Source organism: Felis catus, chromosome A2 (assembly GCF_018350175.1).
Source record: "Felis catus isolate Fca126 chromosome A2, F.catus_Fca126_mat1.0, whole genome shotgun sequence".
Classification (NCBI taxonomy): Eukaryota; Metazoa; Chordata; class Mammalia; order Carnivora; family Felidae; genus Felis; species Felis catus.
In genome coordinates, this window is record NC_058369.1 from 102,502,378 (window position 1) to 102,521,318 (window position 18,941).

General features: G+C 33.7%; 1 long non-coding RNA gene and 1 other non-coding gene across 3 annotated transcripts in view; both read left to right on the forward strand.

Moving 5' to 3' along the window:
- Positions 1-18,941, forward strand: part of LOC123383887 — a 229,516-nt gene that overhangs the window by 75,074 nt on the left and 135,501 nt on the right. The window lies entirely within an intron of this gene.
- On the forward strand, positions 16,687-16,793 carry LOC111559696. The gene has a single exon (XR_002740804.2). It is a non-coding gene; the product is annotated as a U6 spliceosomal RNA (small nuclear RNA).

Below are 18,941 nucleotides of genomic sequence, written 5' to 3' on the forward strand. Positions count from 1 at the left end.
TAGATTAGATGATGCTGAGCATCCATGATACTGTTGATTGCCACACCTTTAAAATCCTGCTTGTAGCCACTGGAACAAGAAAAAGAAGAGATAACCACTGAATCCTTGACTTTCAACAGCCTGGTCACCTTCAACATTTAATAACTACTCAAGAGCTTCTTATTTTCAGATAGAGTATTGCTATGGTGCTAAGAAATGCTAGCTTTTAAACTTAGCTGTCACATGATTTGTGAGTGGAAGTGTATAGGTCTCATCAAAAATACTGAAAATGGTCAAAAGATCACTTATGGGAATAAAAGTTATGCAACATCTGGGCCAGTGGCCAGCAATATTGTTCAAGGTCCAGGAATTGGCTTACTTCAGTAAGGACTGTGTTGTTCTGGAGTTTCTTCTGTTTAATACTGTTTGGTGATCTCTTTCTTTTTGTCACTTCCAGGTTGCATTTCAGAATTATTTCATTTAGTACAGTGCATATGTATAGGTATTGAGCATATGTGAAGTTAGATCACCAGGGACATGACTAACCTAAGAATTAGGGCAAGTTCTCTAAGTTAGAGACTTAAGTCCTTTGGAAATAAAGGATTCCTTATTTCTTCAACCCTGAGACCACTTCTGAGTTTTAATCTACTTTAGTCTATTCACTGTACATCCCTCTCTCACCAATATCATCTTGACTATGTAGTAATCACATATCTAATTCAATTAAAACGAAGATTCTAAGCAACAATTTGAATAGAACTGATCAACATAAATAATTGCCATTTTTGTTCACTTCCTTTGTGCAGCAGACTCAACACCTTGAGAAATTAGCAACATGAACTTTAGTTGTGAATTTTCTTGCCAGCAGTGTTTGTTATGTAACTACATAAAAGTACTGAACTCCTGTTTTCTTACTAAAATTCTCTTTCTTCACTGAGAAATAGATAAGCTGCAACTCCTGATTAATTGTATTATAGAACAAACAATTATGGAGAAGCAATTTGGTTTTAAAAATTAAGCTATTGGGGGGGGGTAGCTTTGATTAAACCTCATAAAGTAATAAATCAACCACAATGTCCATACAGAACAGTGCTGATTTTTGTTTTTCTTGGGCAGCCAGCCTTTGGTATTGGATATAAGATATTATACCCACAGAAGATTAGTGAATGGCAGTTTAAAAATTATAGTAGTTCTTTGCTGCATGAAAAGAGCCTTAAAAATGTGGTTTTTTTTGTTCAAATAACATTGCCTCCTGAAAATGACAAAAATGAAACAACTAGCTATCTTAATTTCAAGCAGTGTTATCTCAAGCAACAATTGCTCAAGGATTTTGTTTTTTTTAATGACCTAACCCTGGGGGTAAATGATTGATAATGTTTGCTTTGCAGTCTCACCAGTAAAATCTTATTAGGAAATGATCTATTCATTTTTTTTTTGTGATAGAGTACTTTGAATAAAATAATATTTAGGCAATATCTAATATGTACCATCCTTTCCCAGATATACCTAAAGTACAATAAACAGTGGGCTCTAAACAGTGGGCTCTTCTAACGCAAATCGCTGTTTTTCCACAACAGAAATTTTGCTTCCTCTTTCTCATAGCTTCTACTTAGATAGCCAAAGTTAAATGATTCTTGAGATCGTGATGTTGTCATAAAATTGTGTGGATTATTTTGTAGGAATATCATAATTTTGTTAAGTTAGCCAAATATACATATTTAGAAGTACACATTATACATACATATATAAATGAAAATAATTTTGAAACCCTATTTATTTCTATAGTTTCTATCAGTATGTAAATTTTAAATATAGTTTTCTGAATTAAAACAAAATCAAATCAAATCATTTGGAGGCATTCTATCTAAAAATCCAGAATTTATTGACTCTATGGTATGATTTGGAAGATTTGAACTGTGCTATGTTAACATAAATTAATACCAACTTAATTAAAAAAATTTTTTTTACATTCATTTTTGAGAAACAGAGAGAGACAGAGCACAAGTGAGGGAGGGGCAGAGAAAGAGGGAGACACAGAATCTGAAGCAGGCTCCAGGCTCTGAGCTATCAGCACAGAGCCCAATGCGGGGCTCAAACTCAGGAACCGCGAGATCATGACCAGAACTGAAGTCGGACACTTAACTAACTGAGCCACCCAGGCGGCCACCCAACTTAATTTTAAATGTTTTTATTTTTACTTCTGTCCTATTAACCCTAAATCATTTTCAAAGAGAGTACATTGTATAAAGTAAGATTTTTGGAGTTTAAGCTTCTATGACAGTTCCTTAACAAATTGATTCTTGAGAACCTTCATTAATAAACTGCAGTTTATTTATTATAAAATAAGAAGTGAGTTGTTTTCAAGGATTTTAGTTCTGGTAGTAATATCCTATAAATATATTTTATGGAAACAGACCTTTGTTTTGTTTTGGAAGACATGTCAGTTTGGGCACCTTACCATATCTAGCAGCATTGATTGACCTGTTGAGTACTTGGTGTAATGAACTTAGCTACAGATCCTATTTATATCAGACACAAATTTACAATTACATAAAATGTCACTTTGAAATACTTTATGAGCAGAATATTTTTAAAAATGAGAAAACTAAAAAGAGGACCATAAATAAGAACCGAGAGGACATTAAAAACAATTGGGATCATAAGGTCAAGGCCCTCAGTCAGTCTGGGTTTCAGGTCAGACTGATGTGAGACAGAAGAGCATTATCATTATCCTGTAATTACACTTTACACTGAGAACCTTTCAAAACCACAAAACTTCAAGTTGTTTTGCGTGATTTACATGCCAACCAGTGATACAAGGTGAGAAGGAAGAGGGTTCATCTACATCTAAGTATCAAAGCACACTTATTTTTGACATACATGTGTTTATTTTCCTTTTCTTTGGGCTAATTTCTTTTTAGAGAGTTGTCACTAAGCATGGAATGAAAAGAAGGAAAAAATATATAGACAGAGCAAATATGCATAAGCAAATTGAATTAATTAGGAAAAAAACCAAACTATTCCTTGCTCTAGGATCCAATATGACTTTGAGAGTACATAATCTGTGCAAGAACAATTTGGAAAATAAAAGAATGGTATTCTACTTTGAATGTATAAAATAGATTAAGTGTTCTGAACATAATAATAATAAACTCAGAAAATAATGAAGTTCACTCTGATGCTAATATGCAAGCATCAGGGGGGCCCTATGAAAAATATAACAATAAAATCTAGTTTCACATTAATTATGCCATTTGACAAACTGAACATTGAGTTGCTTATGTCCAATAGCCCTTATATAGGCAAGATCACAGACAGTCTGAGATGTAAAAATGCTGGAAATCCATCTTCCCAGGAGGATTTTTGCCAATTAGTTTGGGACTAAAGAATCCTGCCAGGCATGAGGCTGCCCAGCAAGGTAGAGGATCAGAAACAAGAAAAAAGAAATATTTTATGAGAGAGCTAAAAAATCAGCAACTCAGCTGGCAGCACAAAACTATGCTTGAAAGCAACTTTAGGATTTGGAGGCTTTCATAATGGATTGCATTATAATTTTAGAGGTCTGTTTGGGGGAGATTTGCTATATTTCTGGCATTAGAAAATTGTGTGAAGATTATATGTTGTATTTATTTACTATGATAGGCTGCACCTAATGAAGAATCTTGTCAAGTGCTGTGCATATATTACAGTGCAGTTGATCGGAACATTATGGGCCTATTTTGTCACTTTAAAATCAGGAAAATATTCCTGGATATTTAGACATTTGTAACAATTGATGAGATGAATCCTTATTTTCTAAGTCTTTATTTGGAGATGAAACATCATGATACATGGGGACAACTCTCTACTCAGTAAAACAGAACCCGAAATATGAATATAACTTTCAAATAAATGAGCAGCTTTGTCACACAGAAAGAATTAGGATATGAACTTTATACATATGAGTTAGCTACATGACTTCTAAAGAAAAATGGGAAATACATTTTATTTTCAGTATTTTTTCATTCCTTATTTCTAAATCTTTAGCCTTGGTTTTATTCCGAGATATCAGAAGTCCATGCTTTTTGGGTGGAGGATGGCATTCTAGCTACTCTTCGAAAAACTACAACTGTGCTTCCCTTCATTGGGCATTTGTTAATTTCTGATTTGTGTGTCGTGATACAATTAAGGATAATTAAATGGAAGGATTAGTAATTGAATGACAAAGCCAGGAGAATTTAGGAATCATGAATTCACTCTGTGATCATAAATGAGCTGAATACCCTGACTGTATTTGATACTTTTTACTATTTTCTTTCTGAAATTCTTGACTTCCTTGGCCTGGGTGATACCACACTCTTCTACTTTTCCTATTTCTTTTTGGGGGTAAGAAGCAGAGAAAATCCTCAATATATTCCAAAACATTCAGGAGACCACTAAACATCCTGTAAATATGCAATATTTATATTTATTGGATGATTAGCAAACTGTAGAGAGGTGACCAGTTACTGGGGGATAGATGAACACTCATCTGACAAGAAATAAGTTCTAGAAAGAAAATTGTCCTAGTACATAAATTAACTTTATGAATTTAAGGTCCAGAAAATTTAAGTTTTTGAATACTTATCAGTCAGAGTCCAAGCAGAGAAACAGAATCAGCAGGGTACACTAACATATTTATGGCAAAGAATTTCCTTAACATTTGAATGTTGGCTAGACAAGTCCAAAATCCACAGGACTGGCTGTCAGAAGGGCAGACTAGAACATTCAGGCACAGGCTAACACTGTTCTCAATGCACAGAATTCCTACTTCTTCAGGAAAGCCTCAGTTCTGCTCTTAGTGCATTTCAACTTAGTGAATCAGGCTCACACAAATTATCAGGGATAATCTCCCTTACTTAAAGTAGACTAATTATAGACTTTAATCACATCTGTAAAATACCTTCTGAACAACACCTAGATTAGTATTTGGTTGAATAACTGATGACTGGAACCTAACCAAGTTGACACCTAAAACTGACACACAAGTAATTCTCATAGAACTTTCTGGCATAGAAAAAGAGAACTTCAGATATAGTAAGCGTTGAGCATTAACTCAAACTTTGCCTGCTATTACCTATGGGATTCTGAGTAAATTACAAAACCTTTCTGCACTGCTTTATTCTAAAATATGACATGTTCTTGTTAATGAACTTTATCATTACCAAAATGGAGGTAGTATTAACCCATTTCTTGGCACATAGTCACCATGAGTACTCTACCCTTAGCAGTCAGATCTTACGGTTAGTACAGTGATGTTTCTAAATAACAGTGCTTTGTACAATTTTAAACCAAGAAAAAAAAGAGTAGCAAAAGCAATGATGCAGAGGTGACAAAATATATTGAAGCTTCTATAAGGTATATTCTCAAGGTTGTTGGAATGAGGCCTAACATTGAGTGTTGTCTGAATTAGCGAGCTATTGTGACAACTTGTCACATCACTTGATCATTTTGAATCTCAGCTTACTCCCCTGTAAAATGGGCAAATAACTACTTGCTTTATTTATTTTATAGGTTAAAGAACAAATAAAAAATGTATATGAATTAACTCTGTAAACAGCTGTCATATTTATAAGTTTTTAGTCTTGGGAATTTGAGAATTATTAGAAAGTAAATTTTATTTACTGTTTCTTTTTTTAAAAAGTTTATTTAGTTTTGAGAGAGAGGGAGCATGCATGTGAGTGAGGAAGGGGAAGGGACACAGAGATAGGGAGACAGAGAATCCCAAGCAGGCTCCGTACTGTCAGTGCAGAGCCCCATGTGAGGCTTGATTTCATGGACCATGAGATGATGACCTGCGCCGAAATGAAGAGTCAGATACTCAACCGACTGAGCCATCCACGCACCGCTATTTACTGTTGATTTCCTATAATCTTGATAAACTAAGACTCTTCCAAGTATCAATTTATTTTTAAAAGCTATGTCTAAATTTATTACATACATAAATATAAAGAGTCCTATGATTTCTGATTTATTAGTCTCATTTCATTTGTCATTAACTTTCTTACTATGAAAGGCATATACAACTCTTTGTTAATAAAAATAGTTGGGGGAAGTAATAGAAGAGGCATGTCTTCAAGATCATTCTAATCAAAATTAAGTAAATTTAAAGTAACATAAAAACTCTTGTTCATTTGACCAAATTTAATATTAAATAAATTAAATGAAAAGTTTTAGTTCCTTTATGGATGGAATTTTTTTTTTAATTTTTTCAATTTATTTTTGAGCAAGAGAGAGCACATGTGTATGTGAGTAAGTGGGGGAAGAGCAGAGAGCAAAACACAGAATCTGAAGCAGGCTCCAGGCTCTGAGCTGTCAGCACAGAGGCCCATGCGGGGCTCAAACTCACAAACTATGAGATCATGACCTGAGCTGAAGATGGATGCTTAACTGACTGAGCTACCTAGACACCCCCTTGAATTTTTTTTAACTGTAAACATTATTTGTGCTTTCTATAATCATAATATTTTAGATCTAAAACATTACTTTTTACATACTAATTTGTCATTTATTTGGAATTGGGGTCACTTATATCCAGCTGCACCTGTAAGTCTGTCTAGCACAGAATGGGTATGTGGGTTTTCATGGATCAATGTACACAAACAAGCACACATGTTCTATTTATATCTAGTTCCCCTTGTTGCCAGTAGTTGGTAGGGGGATAATACCCCAGAGCAAAATAATTGTTGCAGTTGATATGACAGAAAGCACTTTGGATGGCAGGACAAATTTTGTAGATTCTTAACTTTGTTGGATTGAAGATCAGTAAATGGGATTAAGTAGTTTCTCAATTAAAGACATTAAACAACTAAACAAAGAAAATTCTTGATCTAGTCTAGAGTAGGAGAAATTCAAAGATGTTTTAAAGTATGTGATCCATTTAGTTGCATTATTTGGGTGACTATTTTAACTAGACTCAAAGACACATTTAAATCTTAGATTTGACTGAATGACCTTAACCTTATGTAAACATTGTCCTAATATAAATACTTAAAATGTAAATTTTAGGAAATTGTATATTGAGGAGAGTCTTTCCATTTGTAACCACCCAGTTAATTAACTAGTGAATTAGCTCGACCCTTTCCAATTCAGAACCAGTTTGGAATAAGAAACTCTCATTATAATTTACCAATGCCTAGATATGTAACAAAGCAAGTATAAAAATATTATTTATAGAATCTAGGTGGGAGATATATAGAAGTGCAATGCACAGTTTTTTCAACTCTGAACTCTCAAAAATTTTAAATTGGGTATTATTTCTTGCAAATACCATATAGTTTTACAGCAGTAGATAAACTATTCATGAACTCTGTATTTTTGTATTCTAATACCTGTAGAAATCTTAACTAAAAAATACATATAGTCATTTAATTCTTATGTCTAGTTTTTGTCATTTTGTCCAAAGGGTTTATGTTGCCAAAAATAATTCTTGCCAGTTCCAAAGTGGAACATCCTTGTGTATACATAAACCCACATGAAGAAATCATTATTGGCCTGTTTGGAAGGATGTATATACGTTATGTTAACAATTATGGGTTGGTTACTCTTCAAGCAGAGTGTCTTACTCACAAATTAGTGACACAAGATGGGTCTCCCCCTCCCTTCAATTTATACTGTATGACATTTCAGTTGAGTTCTATATTTATGTTCCTTTTTTATTTTAATTTTTTTGCCATATAATATTTTAAGTTTAATCAAAAGTCAACTTAGAAAGGCCATTCTGCCTAAGGGATATTTTTCCATTAAGTATTATGACATATTGGTAGCCTTGAGGGATTATTGGTTTTTGAAGAAATATTAACAGCTGGAAATTTGCATTTTAATACAGTTCTCCTCAGCTACTCAAGCAATTTTATTTTTAAGACCTGTGACAGGTTTCAAAGCTTTAGTTCTAAAGCAATCTAGCCAAGTAGAGCTAATTTTTGTAATAATTTTATTACAAATAACTAAGTTTCTAATAGTTTTTTTTTTACCTGAAAATTTTAGTTTGTGATGTCAGGGAAATCAACACCCAAATTTTATATATGTACTAAAACCAGACTTGATAATTGGAACAAGTGAGGAAGAATTCTTTTTAAGTCTCTACTTTGAAAAATTGAGGAATAAGAAAATAGCACATCTAATTAGCTTTCTCTGATTAGTAGTTAAAAATGAAGTTGATGCAAAGCAACCCTTCACAACAATTGTTTCAGTCTATCTAGGTAGTTGTCTCTTAGGGAAATGATTCCTGGGAAAGAAGAAGATGCTGTGAAATGAGAATGGAATCCTTCCCCCTTGATCCTTGTATTAAATACATACTCAGAATTGCTATTGAAATTAATTGAGGATTTTGGGTCAGGATCAAGCAACTTACCACCTAGAATGATAGCAGTGAATAGTACTGAATGGTAGCCTTTAAAATTACAAATGGATTTTTCCTCTAAAATTGACTAAGTGGCTAAATACCTTAAGATGGTGTAATAGGGAACACCAACTTCCCCTTTTCATTTTCAGTCTGAAATGAAAATTTAATTTGTTAGCCAAATCTGAAATGACAGGGCGACAGCATGGACAATTGCTCATTTGTTAATGACCAAATCAAATAACCATGGTTTCAATACAATACATTCTGAGAGAATGGAAGACTGGAGAAGAAAAAGTAAGAAAAAGGTGCCTGAACTTTGAGCAAATGGATATGTGCAGTTCTTATAATATTAAATCAGCATTATCACTAATATAAAAGTTTTCCAAAAATTCCAAGTTTGCAAATGTTGTTACTTAATAGATCACTAAGTACTAACCCTACAACTTTTTTTTTAAGTTCACCCATATTTGATCATTTTCTTTAATATTTAATTCTATTCAATAGAGTAAAAATATATAAACATAAATTAGCCATGGTAAACTAAGAGTTTCTCTTCTTTGGGTAACATTATTTTGTTGTTTGTTTAGAAACATAAGGCAAATGGTAGGAATAGTTTCTGGCAATGTCTTAAGTGGTGCCTATGGCATGCTTTTGCTAGGTGATATTAAATTAAAAAAAAAAAACAGCAAAGAGCTAGAATCCTATTCAAAAACACAGTGTGACCAAAAGAGATCACTGTTTCCTGGATATAGGTTAATAATTACTTTACCAATGTAATTCAAGCCAGAGTGGGTTTTTAGGTCTAAATTATATGACTATCTGAGTGTATCACCTGCACTCTATTGCTTAGAAAATATGGCCAGTAATGTCTATTGATGATAGAATTTTTATGGGCAGTGTCAGATATAAAAACAGAAATCAATCTATGACAAAAATTTTATTGGCTTATGGGATATTTGCTTATAATACTTGACTCTTAGAACACTACATAATCTGTGGTGTTTGTACTATATTATGACTGTGAGTACCTTTTTTTTTTTTTAAGTTTATTAACTTATTTTGAGAGAGAGAGGCAGAGCATGAGCAGGAGAGGGGCAGATAGAGAGGGAGAGAGAAAATCCCAAGCAGTCTCTGCACTGTCAGCACAGAGCCCAATGTGGGGCTCAAACCCACGAACTGTGAAATCATGACCTGAGCCAAAACCAATAGTTGGACTCTTAACCAACTGAGCCACCCAGGTGCCTCTGACTTTGAGTATCTTATCAAAATTTTGGTATATTAGAAAAGGCATGTGCCTTGGAATTATATATAAATAGGATTATATTCTGTTTATATCATTGTAACAATGTGATATAGATAAGTATTTATAAACTTCAGTTTCCTCTTCTCTAAAATGGTGATTATTCTTGCTCTTCTCTTAAGGGGTAAATTGAGACAGAGTATTGAATTAGATAAAGATGATGTAACACTTTGTACAGAAAGTATGCTCCAGTATATATTGGTAAATACTGTTTGTCCATTTTCCTTTGCTTCTGAGAAATATATCTTTATATATCAAAGGCAAAAGACGTTTGGACAGTTCTGATTTAGCTGTGAAAATGCTTGCGCAAAAGGATCTGAGTCTCTGAATATTAGGAAACAAGTACTGTTGGTTGAAAGGAAATTGCAGGAATAAGAAAAATCAGACCTCTAACAGTGCCTTTTGATTTAAACTCCTACAATTTTCCTGGCTTTCCTCCTGCCCTGAGTCCAAATCATACCAGTACAAAACTGTCCCATCAACCCATGAGTTTCTCGCAAGTTGGTTTATTTGGTGTTTCATCTCTTTTGTTCCTCTGTGGTTGCTCTTGGGTGTAAAGGGAACCAGAAATCTTGAGAGTGCTGGTCCAGCATTTAATAAGAAAAGAAACAACAAAACCATGTGGGCATTTGTGTCAGGCACTGTGCTAGGTGCTGTGTGCCAGCTGGTGAACAAAACAGGTTAAGACTCTTACATTTCAGGATTTACATCTCATTGGAGAGACAGGTTTTAAATAAACATGCAAACCTTATGTACATTATTACATCATGTAATTTTGATGAGAAGAAAAATATATTCTTTGAGAGAAAAAGGGATATTTAAGTTTAGAATTGAGAAATAAATAAGAGCTAGCCAGGTAAAATGGGTTTTGTGGTTGTGACTTGAGCTGATGATGGTATGGCAGAATATTCCAAGTGAGGGGCAAAAGGATGCATGAGGATTTAATGGTGGGAAAAGCCTTGGTTTATTCAAAGACCAGAATGAGACCCATTGCAGCTAAAACATAAAACACATGTGTAGCTTATGAGTACACGGACTCAGCTCTGGTTTTCACTGTTATACCCTGTTATTTGTTGAATAAATACATTCATAGTTAGTGACATCTAATAGATGATGGTCTTTGGTAGGCTCTTATTTCAAGTTTTAGTATTTGGTTTCAAGGCCTAAATTCTTGAAGTATTTAAAGTGATCTTTAAGGTACTTTAACAGTTGCCTTGCTTGATATTCACTATTCTTTGGATGTATGAGTGTGGGTGTATGTACTTCTTTTCACAGCTTGGGGAATTGTACCTTCTAGTTTTATGTCAGGACAAGCATATTATCCATGTGCATGTGTCCAGAAGTTCCAATATAAAGTATTTTAAAAAACCACAAACAGCTTTAAAAAAAAAAACATGTTCAGGTCAAATGTCTGATAAATAATAAGGCAGAGCAATGACATTCATTAAGCAGCAATGAAGAGGATACTATGGTTGGGCATCAGCAGAACTGAGGCTCGTCTCTGCTTTGCCTTAGTAGCTGTGTGTGCCTAAGCAAATTGCTTAACCTTTTCTGTGACTCAGCTATCTCACATATGAAATAAATCTAAACATAATATAAGTAGCCAGTGAAATGTTGAATGAGTTCAATCTGAGACATGTGAAAAATGACAAGTAAAAAAGGCCACAGAGGAACCCAGATAGATGTGACACAATCCTTCCCCGAGTCATAGGTAGGCAGATGCTTCGGAAGTGACTACACAGACTTATTTTAATCCATGGTGTACATATGCAGGTTTGATGTGTATATTAAAGTAGACGTAAAAGTAATAAGTGTTATGACGGTATGTATAAATTGACAACAGAGGATAGAAGAGGAAAAATGTCAACAAACAAATATACGTCCCCAGAAAATAAAATAGTCTGGGGGTACATGAAGTGGTGAGGGAAAATGACCCCTATATCTGCATAGGTTCCCAGGAAAGTTCTATATAACAGCATAATGCAATGGTTATAAATTATGAAGACTTGGGTCGCTGAATAATTATTCAACTTAAAAATCTAAAGGCTTTCTACCTTTCAGGAGTTCTCAGTTTAGTAGGGGTAGGAAATATTTAAGAAATGTTCTTAGGAAGGTGAAAGATGTGTGTGCTCATAGGAACCAAGGAAAAGAGGGAAAAATGCCTCCTCTTGCTTAGGTCATGCAAGCCTTTCAAGGAAGGTGACATCCGTGGATATGTTCTGATCTGAGAGACTGCTGAGAGATCATCCTTGGTATACCTGACAAACTCCCTCAACTGTGAATTGTTTATCCAGCTAAGCCATTTAAGTATGACCTAACATTTTCTTAGTCTTTATATATCCTATTGAATCCTTTCAATCTCTAAAATCCAATGGAGTAGTAAAACATTTGCAAAACATGGTTGGGATATTTGCACTAAAACTCATTTTTGAAAGCAAATGATGTCATTATAAACTTATTCCTCTGTGTTTCTTATATACTTCTTTCTTGCTTTTCAGTGACCTCAACTAATTTATTTTATTATTGGGTAAAAAAAAACTTGCTGTGGATGTGAAGATCAAAGGGAAACTGTGATTTGCATTCTTGTCTTCTCTCTGGTTAAAAATAAAATGAGATAGAGTTGGTATAAGTGTACTAGCCCTTTTGGAAATTAATGTAAAAGTATTAGACCCTATTGCAGAAAGAGTGATATTTTAAGTGTCAAAACCCTTGCTAGAAATGAGCCAGTAGGATTTGCCATAGCCAGAAACAGCCCTAGTTCAGTATTTATTAAACAGCAGTATCCAAGTGAGCAGATTAGTAGAAAGGAGTGGAGGAGGAGAATTTGGAACATGAGACAAGGCTTATGGGAGAAGTAAAAGGGGAAAAAAAAACACTTGAAATTTATAGGTGGTAAGGGAAAATAAGCCATATATATGACTTATATAACCCAGCCTTTTTAATAATGGCCCATATAATATAGCATTTATATTGTTTCTTGTGAGCCAAGAACTCATATATATTAATAAGACAGTTTCATACTGGTTCTAGGAAATACTTAGTAAAAGTATAAACTGTTAAAGTTTTATTTTTTATATATAACTATAGGATCATATGTATTTCCAGTTTGAATTTACATGTTAAGATTTTTTCTATGTATAAAATACTTACACACATTTTATTTCCATTTCAACTCCCAATAATCTTGTAGAGTATAATTTAGACTCCCTCTCCAGATGAGGTCACTGACTTTTAGAAAAAGTTAAATAGTTCAGTGTTAGATAGGTATGTATTATACGTATATTTAGGGAATGGCTGTCATGCTCTAGTGATCAAAGTAGACAATGTCCATATTTTTGCATAGTTTATATTTGAATGTGTTCCTATGGTGGAGGAAGAAAAAAACCCCACACGAATAAACAGGGTAGTTGCATATAGTGATGTGGGAGGAAGGGGATATATGCCTAATTATAAATGGTCAGGGAAGTCATCTCTGAGGAAGTGACATTTGAACTGGGAACTGTATAATAAGAGTCAGGCCAGGTCTGCATGAAAATGTTTCAGGTGGTAATTTGTATCAGGAGACACTGCAGCATCATTTTTATACCAAGTGATCATGACATGGAGAAAAGCCTCTTTGAGTTCTCTATAGCACATAGCTACTTTGAATGTTTGGTGTAGGCACTGCCTTTTAAAAATGTGTTTATGCAGTTATTTCCTATATACATGCTCTTTAGTATTCAAGAGTGTTCTTGCAACTCTGGCAATAATTCTAAGAGTAAGTTTAGTTCAGATTGTGCTTTCTTTCTTTTAAAAAATTCTTACATTCTCTGGCAGCTGTAATACACCATGAATATTAAATTAAAATCAATTGCACACTTACTTATCCTACTCTAGGGATAAAAAGCATAAGCTAACTTGGAATTAACTTCCACTTTAAAAACATGACTTCATTTCAAAAGCTTAGGGTACTATCTGAGAAAGTTTGATATCCTCATGTCTCTTTATTAGAAGTCTTATGCAGCTAGTTTGGGTAGAAATAGGAAAAAAGGAACAGTATTAAAATGTACATCAAGCAGACATGAGATTAACTCAGTTTTTTTTTTTTCTGGATATTTTAGTACCTTTAGAGTGTGTAGTAGATCTTGGGATCTTTTCCAAGTATGTGTGTTTTCTTATTCCCACTCATTAAGCAACCATGTTCTTAACTAGGTACAATCTTAATACTCACCTATTTAGTGTTCACCTCAAGGGTTGCCTGCTATATATAAGAGGCTGCACTTAGGAAGTTCCAGAAAAGCCAATTGTTGGAACAAGTAAGATCCTAGGGCTCTGGCTAAGGCTGAGCCACAGGAGCTCAGGCTGACCATGGAGTAGTCAGATATACCCTCAGATTTGAACATAGAGAAATGCATCCTAGTTTATTTATGATCATGATAAAATGTTACTTATAATGATAAAGATATGATTGTGTGAAACATTAGAGGGGAAAGGGAACTATAATCCATGCCTTAGGGAAAGGGCCAACTGAAAAGCAAGGACTTTCTATCAAGACCAAGGAAGATGAAGCAGAGACAGTGCACAAAAAAGTGGTTGGCTATATGATTTTGTAGGTCAGAATGGATATTTGAGATGAAGTTAAGAGGTCGTTAGCAAAGGTGTGGTATTGAAAGCTATGGGATGATTGGTATTATTTAGGGAGAGTTGCAGAGTTGTGTACTAATTCCAACATTTAAAGATAAGATTGAGGAGATGTAAATCAGAGATGAAAAAACACTAAGGCATTTTGGTGTTACAGATGCCAAAGAAGAAGACTATTTAAAAAAGTGAGAGTTCAGTTATGTTTTATCAGTGCTGATAGAAAGGATGAGGACAGAGAAACCTTTATTAAGTTTAGCAGAAAAAAAAGTTATTGGTGATCTTCCCTAACACAATTCTGGTACACTGGTGGGGAGAAAGAAGCCTTAGTGAGTGAGGTAGGTTTAGGAGTGATTGGGAAGTGAAGAAATGGTGACTGGCTGTGTATTCAAGGAGCTTTTTCAGGAAGTTGGAATATGAATCTGAAATGAAAATATTGGACAGTAGTTGGAGTGGGAAACAGAGGAGTCAATGAATGTTTTACTTGGGAGATGGGAGATGGTATAGAATTCAGAATGTTTTAACAGTGTTGAGTCAAATCTAGTAAAGGAAGAAAAACATAGAAGGAAACAGCAGTAGGAGCCTAAGTGGAAGGACTGTGCTTTAATTTGAGAAGAACCACTTATTTCTATTTTTAGTTGGGTTGAAGGAAAATGTAGACAGACTTGCAAGAAGGCAAATGTCAGGAAGTTAATAAGTTTCCATTCTCTGAAATATAGCTGGTAGGAAAGGGGTAGAAACCTACTAAACACTTGAAGCTATTTCAATGCAGCATTTAAAGCCATCAGATCTCTACTCCAGTGGCTTCTCCCTACAGCTTCTGTTTGAGCCTTACATTGTCCTCCATTTACTATCAGTAGAGAATGTAGTGATTCCAAGATGGCCACATCTAGACTACAGAAGACATTTTTTCCCCTTTGTTACCCATCTCTAGGGGATGAGTAAGTGTTTTCAAGGCATTACAAATTGGGCCAGTTGTAAAAATGTGAAGGAAAAAAGACGACCCTATATAGAATACCATCTATGGATCAGCCATTTTCACTTTAGTCCTATAATTTTCTGTGAAGGAAGGATCTTACTTTAATTTAGGAAACCGAGACATTAAGAAACTAACTAAAAGTCATACAGATAGTAGACAGCAGGGTAGGATTACCCCCTTTTCCTTCAGGAGAAGTATGGTGATATAAATCAACCCAAAAGGTTTCTTCTCCCAAGTTATAGCAACTTGTATAATACTTCGTAGCTCTGGAAGCAGAAACTATAAAGTTTCTCTTTTAGATTTATTTAAAACATTATTTTTGTTGACAAATGATTTAAAAGTAACTTCATGAAGAGGATTGTGTTCATATTTAGAACTTCTCTATTGTAATACATGTCCTTTCTTTACAAAATAAATTGTTAAGAAATGTTAAGCACTATCAAGCATAAATGAATAATAAATGACATGAATCATGTTGCTATGTCAGTATTCAGACAATTATATTTTTAAAACAATCTTTTCCAAAATTATTAAGAATAACGACCAGATACATATTCTTCCCCCAAATGCTCATAATTACAATTCAATACCCACTTTAAATGACTGAACTATCTAAAGAAATAATTATCACACGGTTTTTTTTTTCATACATAAAATCTAACTGTGTTGCCTGACATTTAGTAAACAAGTAGTTAATATTGGTTGGTTGAATGAATTAACAAATGGATATAAAATACAGTCTTTCAATGAACTCTTACTAAATAATACCCATGGCATCTCTGGAAAGGATACTCAGTTAATAAAAAGTATACTCTTAAAGGTTAGTTCCATACATGTTAGCTCATCATGTGCTCATACCTCTATCATTTTTTCAATTTATGTAGCATTAAATGACAGAATGAAATTACTGTGGTTACAACTCACATCAAATTGATAAAAGGCTTCCAAAACTGGCAAAGGGAAGTCTATAAATGAGTCTACCACTTCTCACTTTTTATTTCAAGTCAAGTATGAATGATTCGTAGCACTTCCATATCTATGACATTTTCATTATTAAAAGTTTATTTAATTATCAGTATTATGCCCTTTTCTATTAAGAACATCATATTTTATATTGACCATTCTTTGTGAATGGAGTTATCAAAGTCATTCAACCCACTTGGAAACCTGAATATTGGTTATATTATGCTGATGGAGTTTGCTATTGACAGGTTAAATAGAATACATTTTCCCAGGGCTCTGGAAACTTGTCCATATATTCAGTTGAACTCTTTTGTGCTAGTAATAGAATAAATATGTACAACTGATTTCTTGTTGTTTCCCATTTATTTCTTTTAGGTTTTGTAGTGGTGATAAATTCAATGACAGTAACCTCTCCTTACTGTTTTTTAGATTAATTTATTTTGCTGCTATTTCATTATAAATGCATGACAAGAAGTATAACAATTGGTGCTCGCTTCGGCAGCACATGTACTAGGATTGGAACGATACAGAGAAGATTAGCCTGGCCCCTGCACAAGGATGACATGCAAATTCATGAAGCGTTCCATATTTAAAAAAAAAAAAGAAGTATAATAATTGTTGCTTGTAAATTAAGAACTGGACACATAGACTAACCATATTTGTTATTTTCTGTTAATATTGGTTGCTTCCAGTTTGTCCGAGTACATTAAAATATGATATTATGTGAGCACTAAAATTAACATATTTTAATATATGCACCCATTTTTGTCTTCCATTCCAGATTGAAATCCATTACAAAGACTGATGTTTTATTCCTCTTGTGCTTGAAATTGAATTCTTCATCAGAATAGATAGTAACTATTTATATGAGAAAATTACAATTCCTCCAAATAGAAGAGGACTTCCTCTCCTAGTTAAGTTGGTTGTCACGCTCAGATGGTATATTTTGCTTTGTCATTAGCTTCAATTGTTTTTGAATTGGAAAACACTTACCATGTCATTGAATTATTATAAGTAACATAATAAGTTGAAATCCTAAGATTTCTTTGCTTAGTAACTGCTTGGCAGGAACTATTATTTCTTTGCCACATCTTCTTCCTTGCTACTTTCTCTGGCAACTGGTAACTTGGCACAGGATTCTCTTACCAGGGTGTGGTTTTCTTCATATCCCTTAGAGCTCATATCAGATTTTTATTAAGGGATTACCAGGACAATATGTATTCTTTTTTTTTTTTCTGGACATGTATTCTAATTATAGTCTACCAGCTGTAGTAAAACTTCCTATATTTCTACATATTTTCAAAGGAGAGGCTGATATATCCTTCTCTTGAGTGGAAAAAAATTGACAGAATGAAAATCTGATTAGCAACCTTAGACTATAAATATTAACTTCTTTTGTAAGACATTTAAAGAAAATCTAAATTGTGCAAAGAGATTTTTCAAAAAGCATATCTATTTCTTTATAGCAGAAGAATGGCATTTCTTTTTCATTTTAAAATTTTATTATAGATAATTTCAGGCACACATACACAAATACACAGAAATTAGGACAATGAAGCTCTGTGTACACCATCTTCAAAAACTCAAATTTCTGGCGTTATATAAGGGCCTAATAATGTAAGTGAATTAATGACTATGGATCCATAAGGAAAGTTTCCCGATAGCCTTTATGCATCAAAAAAATCAAGCGTGTTCCAACCTTTTTCTCCTCAACTAAGATTGCACCTGATAGGAAAATCTGAAATTTTATCAGATTATGGAAATTTTGATCACAATTACATTAATACAATCGCATGTTTATTGAACAGTGCAATTTCTTTCTATGAAAAAGTTATAGAAAACAGATTAGACTTTGTTCTTACCCTCAGGAATCTTACCTAAGTTTGGAGAAGAGAATTGAAAGAATTGTATATGTATTAGTGCAAGCTAGACTTGAGTTACTGTCTATAAATAGAGAAGAGCTATTAGCATATTAATTAATTAGGATTACATTTGCATTTTTATTGTCATGAAAAAATATCTGTGTTCTAATTTAGATCTCCCTGTTATATTACTCTCATTACTGCCTCTCAGTAAGAGATAATCAGCTTGAAATTTATATGATTATGTGAACAATACTGGTTTACATTTGGCAGAAGAGACCCATTCTGGTTAATATTTCAAAGCATGACACTTCTTCAACACAATAGGGCTGTATTTAGATTATTAGAGAATTATGCTTTACAGTATAGCTGTTAAAAGCAACAACAATGGCGAGCTTTGCTTATAGCTTGTTCATGTATTTGGACGTTATTAACCTGTGTTTGCTCTTTACCCAAGAAAATGATATGCAGATACACTCATATGTATAATATATGTGTGTACTCACACTGAGAAAACAAAGGTAGTCTTAAAGCTAAGTGTATGAATTAGTGCCTGGCTTGTGTGAACTAAAGAATATCTCACAACGTAACTAAATTTCACAATTCAAAATAAGGAGTAGAACAAGTATATCTGGTGATGTAAGGTGGTGTAAGACTGCTATATGTATGACAATAGGAAAAAGTGCCCAGAAAAGAGAAAGTAAAGGACATCAAAAGAGATAGCAAAGTGACTGGGAATGGAAGTATTCTGAGATGTTTTCAGTAGTTGTAGAGAGCACTAGAATTAAACTTTCGTATTTTAAACAGGGAATGTTTGGAAGCCTCTAAATAACAGTATACATTAAGTCCTCAAACATTAATAATAAAAAAAAGTGACTA